Consider the following 10,778-nt stretch of genomic DNA (forward strand, 5'->3'; position numbering starts at 1 on the left):
GAGGTGTGCTGACATTATTCTAAACTATGTGAATTGCAAGGCAGAGACAATATGATGCAACACAATGTTGACGGAACACAATGTTGACGGAACATACAGTTGAAGTTGGAAGTTTACATACACTTAGGTTGGAGTCATTAAAACTCGTTTTTCAACCACTCCACATATTTCTTGGTAACAAACTATAATTTTGGCAAGTCGGTTAGGACATCTACTTTGTGCATGACACAAGTAATTTTACATGAGGAAGAAAAATTATATGGATCTATTGAAGCAACATCTCAAGACATCAGTCAGGGAGATAAAGCTTGGTCGCAAATGACTCTTCCAAATGAACAATGACCTCAAGCATACTTCCAAAGTTGTGGCAGAATGGCTTAAGGATATTAAAGTCAAGGTATTCGAGTGGCCATCACAAAGCCCTGACCTCAAACCTATTGACCATTTTTGTGCAGGACGGAAAAGCATGTGCGAGCAAGGAGGCCTACAAACCTGACTCAGTTACACCAGCTCTGTCACGCTCAACTTATTGTGGGAAGGTTGTGGAAGGCTACGTGAAATATTTGAATCAAGTTAAAAAATTTAAAGGCTATGCTGCCAAATACTTTGTGCATGTAAACCTCTGACCTACTGGGAATGTGATGAAATGTGATGAAAGAGATAAAAGCTGAAAATCATACTCTCTACTATTATTCTGACATTTCACATTCTTAAAATAATGTGGTGGTCCTAACTGACCTAAGTATTTAGACCATCTGAGAACCAATTGGTACATCAACATGCTACTGTACAGCTCCCCATCCATGCTCTCTTCCTTGTCTTGTTGATAAAGACTCCTAGCATGAACAGGGCTCAGCTGCAGTATTGGATTGCTTTGAGGTCTGCCTAGTCACTCTCAGAAGTCTCTCTCTCTTTCTCTAAATGTGATTGGCTCACTCTCTGGCAGGGCCACAACTGGCATGCCCTGAGGCTGGCCAGTTTCCAGCCTGCCACTTGCTGCCCAGATGCCGTCAGCTTGGACGACTAAACTCAAGGGTGTAATTTCCCTCTCTCTTCCTCTCTACCTTCCTATATCTCTCCATCCCTCACTTCCCCCAGCTACAGTACAGTGAAACCATGGTTACCATGGTGAAACAGGTTGGATCATTGACACAAGCTCAGTGGCTCAGGTCCCTAAGAACCATTATAGTGTCTGAGTTCAGCTGGGCTTTTTTACGTGTCACCTTTCCATGCAAAATAAAATGGAATAGAATATCGCCCTTCATCATCCACATCCCCCAACTGGAGGTAAAAGTTGGGCAATGATGACATGTCTGCCCATCCTCGCTCTATCCACTACCAGCATATCTTGGGCTCTATTCATTCAGATCTGCTTTAGCCGACATCCGCATAGCGGTTGTTTTGACAGTGTCAGAGGTAGAATTACATTAGTGCTGTCCAATCCACAATTGGTTCCTGGCATTATACCTAAAGCAGACATTGCTATTGGCTGCACAGAGTCGCAATGAGAGGAATCCCATAGAGCCATTACAAGTTTGAACAGCGTAATGTGAAATGTAATTTAGGGAAGAGTGGGGTAAATTTAGCAATTTTTTACAGTCAGCATCACTCCATCAAGGGAAATATAGCATTCTTTCTACCAAGGACATCTACATATATTTCAGGATGTTGTGTAACCCTGGAAAAAATCAGAATTAATGTATATGTAACCGATGTGAAATGGCTAGCTAGTTAGTGGTGGTGAGCACTAATAGCGTTTCAATCGGTGACGTCACTTGCTCTGAGACCTTTAAGTAGTTGTTCCCCTTGCTCTGCAAGGGCAGTGTCTTTTGTGGTGCGATGGGTAACGATGTTTCGGGGGTGGTTGTTGTTGATGTGTACAGAGGGTCCCTGGTTCGATCCCAGGTTGGGGCGAGGAGAGGGACGGAAGCTATACTGTTACATATACATTACAGTTCTGAAAATATAGCTTTTTGGGGAGGATAAATCCGCGGGACAGGGTAAATTAATCCGCCGACACATTTCTGTACTGACTAAAATATGACCACTAACTTTTTACAACTTTATTGCCCCAAAACAATTAAACACTATCCCTTTTTGGTCTTTTACATTTTTTAAGCATCTTTTAACACAGGCAAAACTTTTAACATAACCCATGCACATTCATTTGCTCAACTTGCCATTGACTCAACTTACCTGAAGGCAAACATTTTGCCTATATTAACCCACACAGCTACAAGGATGCACTTTCATGCTAGGTTTAGGACCTCATATCGAAGCATATAGAGACCCAAGCTGATGAAAAGAACAAGCTTAATGTTATCTACTTTGGTTTAGATACAAGTATCATGAAACCTCAACACAATAAATTAATTAATTTGACTTGGTGAAATCAGTTATTGGGACTTAACTTCCTTGTCACTTTTTCCATGTGGTTTCTTCCTTCACAGACTCCATTAAATTATGACCGCTTACTAATTATTCGGTCAAATTGTGCATTTTGTGTATGGTTTCAAATTTAGCTTAATTATTTCTATAGCTTACACTTTCTTGTTCTGGACTTCTGACGCGAGTAGGACGGGTGTGGTTTTGTGACAATGATCAAGAGCATCGGCTCACCAATTTGACAGCTCCAATGCAGTTACACCTCAAACACCTCCAAAACATCAGCTATGAGGGTGTCGTCTATCGCCGGTTAACGCATGATCTGATTGAATCTAGTCATAAAGGCTACTGGATAAGGGAAGACCTCTCAAACTGCGTACTGATGTTTAGAATTGAAATGTGAAGCAATGCTGAGGCATGTTGCCAACTGCAGTTTACCACATCAGTGAAGGATTTGTATTGGCATCAGCCAGGTCTCCTATCCTGTTAGTGTCCTGTGTACATCACAGTACCATTCACTTTCAATATCTTTTACCAAGCTGACCCAGTACCGTGACCACTACTGCTACTAACCATAACACACATCAGTGAATAAATATTATTTTTGGGGGGCCATTTGAGACGAAAGCATGGCTGGTAAATCCATTTGTTCTATCTACTGTAAGACTGCCTACATCACACCGAAGGGTTTCTACTCAAGCATAGAATCCCTTAATCCCATAACTACTGGCAGATTAAGATGCACTTTGGGTAGAGTTGGAGCCCCACAATGGAGGTAACAAGGCAAAGTGGTTTACAATTCAATACCTATGACAGAAACCACCACTATAATGTCACACAACAAAGCATCAATGTTTTCCCATTTCTGTCTGGTATGCTTTTTTTAAAATATGATTTTAACCTTTATTTAACTAAGCAAGTCAGTTAAGAACACATTCTTATTTACAATGACAGCCTACCAGGGAACAGTGGGTTAACTGCATTGTTCAGGTGCAGAATGACAGATTTTTACCTGGTCTGCTCAGGGATTCGATCCAGCAACCTTTCGGTTACAGGTCCAACACTGTAACTACTAGGCTACCTGCCGCCACCCATATTTTAGTGTGGAGATTAATGTCTTAGGTTGTCATTTTTCCAAAACCATAAAGTTGTGTTGTTAGGTCATAAAAAACTGGCATATAAAGCATTTAACTGTGTCGGCTTAGTTGATGGCGCCACATCGTTTGCTTGGTTATTCCTAGTAAAGTAGATCATCTTACACAAATGCCCCAGGCAGTGTTGGAAGTGGGTCAGCCCTTGCCAGAACTTGATTTCCAACTAGTTTGAGTAATAATATTTAGAAGAACTATGTAGTGTTTACCTAAGCAAGAAAACTGAAGTTATAGTCAAGTATTGGATGACACTGGCACCGGAAGCTCCAGGCCACTGCCCTTCCCAAAGAGTATACGTGGTGCCACCCAAAGAGCACTGATCTCACAGACATGACTCACACAGTCAACACTGATATGGATACATCACTATCTTTTGCTTACGTATATAGTATATACATATATACAGTACCAGTCAAAATTTTGGACACCTACTCATTCAAAGGTTTTTCTATATATTTACTCATTTCTACATTGTAGAATAATAGTGAAGGCATTAAAACTATGAAATAACACATATGAAATCATGTAATAACCAAAAAAGTGTTAAACCAATCAAAATATATTTAATTTTTGAGATTATTCAAAGTAGCCACCCTTTGTCTTGATGATAGCTTTGCACACTCTAAACATCCCTTAAAACAGCTTGGAAAATTCCCGAAAATCATGTCATGGCTTTAGAAGCTTCTGATAGGCTAATTGACATCATTTGAGTCAATTGGAGGTGTACCTGTGGATGTATTACTCAGTGCCTCTTTGCTTGACATCATGGGAAAATCTAAACAAATCAGACCTCCACATGTCTGGTTCATCCTTGGGAGCAATTTCCAAACGCCTGAAGGTACCAAGTTCACCTGTACAAATGCAAGTATAAACACCATGGGACCACACAGCCATCATACCGCTCAGGAAAGAGATGAGTTAAGTCTCCTAGAGATGAACGTACTTTGTTACGAAAAGTGCAAATCAATCACAGAAGAACAGCAAAGGTCCTTGTGAAGATGCTGGAGGAAACAGGTACAAAAGTGTTTATATCCACAGTAAAACGAGTCCTATATCGACATAACCTGAAAGGCTGCTCAGCAAGGAAGAAACCACTGCTCCAAAACCACCATAGAAATGCCAGACTACGGTTTGCAACTGCACTTGGGGACAAAGATCGTACTTTTTGGAGAAATGTCCTCTGGTCTGATGAAACAAAAATAGAACTGTTTGGCCATACTGACCTTCGTTATGTTTGGAGGAAAAAGGTGGAGGCTTGCAAGCGAAAGAACACCATCCAGCACCAGCATCATGTTGTGGGGGTGCTTTGCTTCAGGAAGGACTGGTGCACATCACAAAATAGAAGGCATCATGAGGTAGGAAAATGATGTGGATATATTGAAGCAACATCAAGACATCAAAAGCTTGGTCGCAAATGGGTCTTCCAAATGGACAATGACCCCAAGACCTGACTGAAGAGCTCAGTGACTAGCAACGTGGCACAGTCATAGGATGCCACCTGTCTAGAAGCAACAATGGCTCAGCCACGAAGTGGTAAGCCACACAAGCTCACAGAATGGGCCCGCAGAGTCCTGAAGCACCATGTGCAATGCCAAGCGCCAGCTGGAGTGGTGTAAAGCTCACCACCATTGGATTCTGAAGCAGTGAAGTGATGAATCACTCTTCACCATCTGGCAGTCCTACAGACATATCTGGGTTTGGCAGATGCCAAGAATACGCTACCTGCCCGAATGCATAGTGCCAACTGTAAAGTTTGGTGGAGGAGGAATAATGGTCTGGGGCTGTTTTTCATGGTTCGGGCTATCCTCATTAGTTCCAGTGAAAATAAATAAATTATATAGCATATAATGCCATTCTAGACAGTTCTGTTTTTCCAACTTTGTGGCAACAGTTTGGGGAAGGCCCTTTCCTGTTTCAGCGTGACAATGCCCCCATGCACAAAGCGAGGTCCTTACAGAAAGTGTTTGTTGAGATGCGTGTGGAAGAACTCGACTGGCCTGCACAAAGCCCTGATTTCAACCCCTGTGGGATGAATCTAGTGGAAAGCCTTCCCAGAAGAGTGGAGGCTGTTATAGCAGAAAAGGGGGAACCAAGTCCCCCGAAAAATGATGTCCCTCCCACCTCTAAAACCAAAGTTGCGCCCTTGCTGAAGAGATCACAAAGACAGAAAGAGACAAGGAGAATCAGGGTTACAATGAGAATGTCAGAGAGATACAAAGTCTGTGAGAGATACATAGATAGAGCCAGATAAAGAGAAAGAAAGACACATATACTTTCCTGAATTCCTGAGCTAGAAACCCTCTCCATCAAGAGAGAGACCAGGAAGAAGCCTTTACAGCTTTCTCCCCCAGTGAAAGAGAATAGTGTATTCGAGTTCCTATATTCAAAACCACATGAATATTGCATGGAAACATAAAACAGAACCGAAAACAGGAATTTACAGGAGATAAATTCAAATGTACTTGTCATGATAGTGTATCTGTCATATTCACCTAATCTTCATGTCCCTGAAATGACAAGTTTAAGAAAGAATGTCAATCAGTGGAGGCTCCTCAGCGGAGGAAGGGGAGGACCATCCTCAGTGAAATATCATAAAAATAAAAATTGTGAAACATTAAAAAGTTATCATATTTAAATAAAACTATATTAAATATATTCATATGTCACCAAATAATTGATTACATAATTTCTTTTTTGCAATGAAGGTCTACAGTAACTTCAACAGCACTGTCTGGGGTAGCGCCATGGTACGTTGACATCAATACAAAACCTAGGAGGAATTTGGATACATTGTTGGATAGAGATAACATGAAAGGTAGTTGAGCATTTTTTGGTTATTATTCAATTCAAATTAGTTTTTTCAGGTTACAGTAGACTGAATAGGTATATTATAAATTGTTTTATTGGTCTAGAACTTTATTTTTGTGTCCAGTTAGTGCAATTGTCTTTCTAATTTCAGTAACTACTGTACCAGCGTGAAGTTTTCTACACCAGAATGGTAGAATGACCAACGAAGAACCCCTTTCATTCTCTGGCGTACACGGAAAAGGTGCGAATTAAAAGCGAGGTTCGACCGCTGCCTGAGATCAGTTTCATGAAGAAAGATGAAAAGGTGAGCTCGTTCAATATCACCTGGTATCAAAAGTATAGCTGGTTAACAGGGAGCCTGTATTACTGGTCTTGCCTGCGTTTTTGGGCATGCAATAATTTGCTTTTAGAGGACACGACGAGATGGAAAGTTCCGCCGACAAGGAGTTTTGCCGAGGTAATTGAACGTTACGATGCTTTACTTGCTGAACATATCAAACTTTCGACTGTCTTTTCTGGGATGTCGAAAACAATTCCGAATGATTTGATAGCTTCCATCGCATCATCCATTAAAAGATTAAAGAGAGTTTGACGCAGCACATTTTTTTCGTGTGTGCTCAAGTAGACTTTCCACTTTCCTCCGGTATTTATTTCCCAAAGATGATAACACAATCACCCCGGACAGACACAAGCAAAAACTAATGATATATATGTTGCAGCAACCTAGACTACACCTAAACATTAGAAATCTGAAATGATGTATGGGATGAAAACAATACTATTTTTCAGTCTAATCAACTGTAGGCTACTAATTAGAGCAGCTGCATACAGCCTATGCGCCCTGTCCATGTGGTCAGGGTAAACTAATTGGTAACGTTATGTATTTATAGTCCATTTGTGTGCCAATTAGAAAATGTGAATGTGGTCAAATTTAGTTTATATTCCAAATTGGGCTGGCTAGGCTGCCTATACGTTTTTAATCCAAAATGATTAACTGGAATGAATGAATCAACATAATAGTGATGACGGATGTGAGTAAATGTTTTACAAGGCCTACAGTTGCATAGGCCTGCATAATGCAAACATGCATAAAGCAAGCTCAGCCCTGTGAGTTCTATTGTCTATCAGTTGTGGTCTGGGTAGAGGAAATCCCCTTCCTAATTTAGTCTAAATATAATTTATATGAACAAGTATAAGGTTGCTGCAGTTTGACAGGGTTTACATCCCCCCCAGGGCCAGGAGTTTTTTTTTCTTCAGTTTTTAAAAATCATGTGATCTAATTATGATCAACTGGTCCCATCATATCCCATATAAAACCTTTTTACAACTGATTATTCACTGTCATACCTTATAGGGTCCAGAGTTTTCCTAGTTATGTTAACATTTAAGGAAAAACAGGATGATCAGGGCTTTATTCAGGAAAGTTTCTTGGTCTACTTTGATGTGTCAAGTGGGCGAGGTGCTGTGTTTGACTTTATGAATTTTGAGATGTCTGAATTTAAGTTTATAGAGAAAGTCATTGTCCAAACCTACGATGGTGCAGCTGTAATGGAATGTATCTGCTTTTTGTCTGCTATATGTCCCCTCCTGTTCCCTGATTAAGAGGTGATGACTACTCCACTCTACTACCTTTGTCAAATTTCTCCTGACATGAACTGAAGCCACGTCTCATGTGCCTGCACATCCACTGGCACATTGAATGTTTCCCCTCCAAGTACTGTGAGTACCCCTATACATTTTCACTAATTTCTTTATGTAGAGTCAATCACATACGCATACACAATCACATTTTTACACACAAATGATTTTACTCCTTGCTTGGACGAACTCATTCGTAGCTCTTTTGTCTAACTGTGTAGTGTGTTGTGTTATGTTTTTGTCTTCCCAGTCAAATCCTGTCCTGCGCTGGTCAAGCCTTTGAACACCTCAACTCAGGCCCTCATTCAATCACTGCTGTGATCCCTTTCCAACACTGTAAGTAGCCCTCGCATTCCTATTCCCCATAATATGGTACTATAAATGTCTTTATTAAATGCTTTAGGTTAAAATAATTAGTCTTTGATGATTTTTGAAACACACTTTGTCGTCTCCGTGGGTCACCATCCTCCTCAATGTTTCAAGTCACCAGCCTCCACTGATGTCAATACATTTGTTTCCTAAACAGTACATGGTCCTGTGGTGTTAATAGAATTGATGGTAGAGGATAAGGGTGTAGTGGCATTTTGGGTATGGGATGAAAGGAAAGTGTTCAAGGGGGTAGAGCTATGGGCTAAGGTTCTAAGGCCCAGCTCACCCTGTAGGTAATTTAGTCTCCATTTGTTCAGAACAGAATCTGCATAGGTCAGGATGGGGGGCAGGCCGAGTCTCTAGGAGACCAGCCAGTAGGGCAGAGCCAGCAATTTGGGGAGAGTTTAATCAACACAAACAATGCCAACAATCAATGGGACATAGTTCAAGTCTGAGGTTAAAGTTAATGCTGCAATGTTTTTTTACCTGGGCCGGCAGGTATTGCCCCTCCTGCCAGACATAGACCAAGGTGAGCCAGCCTCAGCTTCCGATGGCCCTTCAGGTGATGGGGACTCAGCACGGGCATCTGTTTCCAACAATGTGTCTGTTAGTATGGGGTCTATCAGCAACACGGGTACAATCACAGACATCAGCATGGCCATCACAAGCCCAGACACATACAAAGTCACATCACTGCTGAAGCCAAAATCAACTGTATTTGATTGTTGACTGAGATACATGTGGTTTCTCACCTCTTTTACCAGGTGTCGTAGCTGATGTGTTTGGATGAGGGGTGTGAGGTTGCTGGCCAAGTCCATCCATACCCGGTAGTACTGTGAAAGGTCTGTCTAAAATGGGCAAAGGTCATACAACTAGATATGACAGTACGCTGATTTATCTGTGCACTATACACCAAATAAGAAGGTTTTGTGCTCTAGAAGTTCAAAAGTTCAAGCAAAATATATGTTTTTGGCTCTACAATCGGAATGTACTGTAAGTTAATAAGGTGTGATGGGATAAAAATATCTACATTTGAGAGTAGAACTTGATCTAGTGTTGACATTGAGCACACTCTTTCCCATGTAAGTCAGTAGAGACCAGAACATACCAAATGTCATGTGCTCACAGCTCAGTGTGTGCTGGAGGGAGAAAGATTGATAGGTGTCTTAATAACATTAATCACAGCAAACCTATTTAACAGTTTAAAACCCTGGTAGCACATGGTATTTGTGGATCAAGAGTCACTGGAGGAAATACCATGGGTCACTGAGACTGAAAATAATTTCAACCTTCTCATATTATTGGTGCGGAATCTACAGACTGACGTTACATGTGGAAGGAAGTAGGTCCTCTATGTTGCTTTTCATATCTCAAAACCAAAACCAGGCAGTTATTTGAAAGATGACTTGGCTGATCTAATTTGTAGAGAGCAGAGAAATCAAGCTTGCTTCATCAGCAAAACAAAACAGCCCTTAAAGGAAAATGTACCGATGTGGTAATAAATAAAATGCCAACAGATGAAAACCTGAAGTCTCACCATTAATACAATTCTGTTAACAGTAATTGCAGTCATCTTGAGACATTTTCTGACAACATGCTGAACTCAAATGACATGTATAAAGTTAGAAAAAGATGCCTTACTGCTGGCTGCTTGAGGAGGAATCCAAACTCTTAAAACACAAAGAAACAGTCCAGGTCAATCTGCAGTGATGTGCTGGTGTAGCTTTACTGTATCTATCACTCACTTACACTTTATGTATTTACTATTATTGAACACATCCCTTTAATCATGATTTCAGACATTTTTAAGTCCAATCCTAGAATGCTGTGTACAGTATCATGTGACACCAAGCAGTTCCTCAAATCTGGGATAGAATCTGTGTGCATTTCCCGGAATTAGGAACCTTATGATTGTCATATTGGATTTAGATTCAAAATAAAAAGAGAGACAGTTTGTCAAGACGAAACTGAATTTTAAACCTGACACAAACGACTTAAAAAGTCAAAGCCATCCTTACAGTTCATGAAATAATAATGGACTGCTTCGGAACAGCAAGCTTTAAAAGCTAGCAGTCGCCCTGCCCCGCCCCCTTTGGTTAATGTTGCAACCTCGGACAACAATTTCCCGGAAAGCCCAATTCCCCCTTCTAACCACTTGTGAAATCCCCTCACAATGATCTCAAACTGTGTTTCTAATACACAATTAAATAAAAAACAGACAACCCCTTGCTTATCTGGAAACTTGGGTATGTTGTGGTGGACTGTCATTACAATTGCTTCACGGAAACCTGGTAAAAGTATGTTTAGTGTGGCTAGCCACGGAACGGTTCTGAATTTACTGTCAGCTTGCAGTCAACGCTATAACTAGGCAGGTTCTGTCAACACTACAACTAAGCACGGCAAACCTGCCTAGTAAAAGCGTATTGG

At 40.9% G+C, this 10,778-nt stretch overlaps 1 long non-coding RNA gene across 1 annotated transcript; it reads right to left on the reverse strand.

Annotated features, from left to right (window-relative positions):
* Positions 1-8,076: 8,076 nt before the first annotated feature.
* On the reverse strand, positions 8,077-10,200 carry LOC110503059 (uncharacterized). The gene is made up of 3 exons (XR_002470430.3): positions 9,993-10,200; positions 9,104-9,199; positions 8,077-8,937 (listed from the first exon to the last, which is right to left on the reverse strand). It is a non-coding gene; the product is annotated as an uncharacterized LOC110503059 (long non-coding RNA).
* Between the last annotated feature and the right edge of the window lie 578 nt (positions 10,201-10,778).

Source organism: Oncorhynchus mykiss, chromosome 23, assembly GCF_057628025.1.
Source record: "Oncorhynchus mykiss isolate SJ-2025 chromosome 23, ASM5762802v1, whole genome shotgun sequence".
Taxonomy (NCBI): Eukaryota; Metazoa; Chordata; class Actinopteri; order Salmoniformes; family Salmonidae; genus Oncorhynchus; species Oncorhynchus mykiss.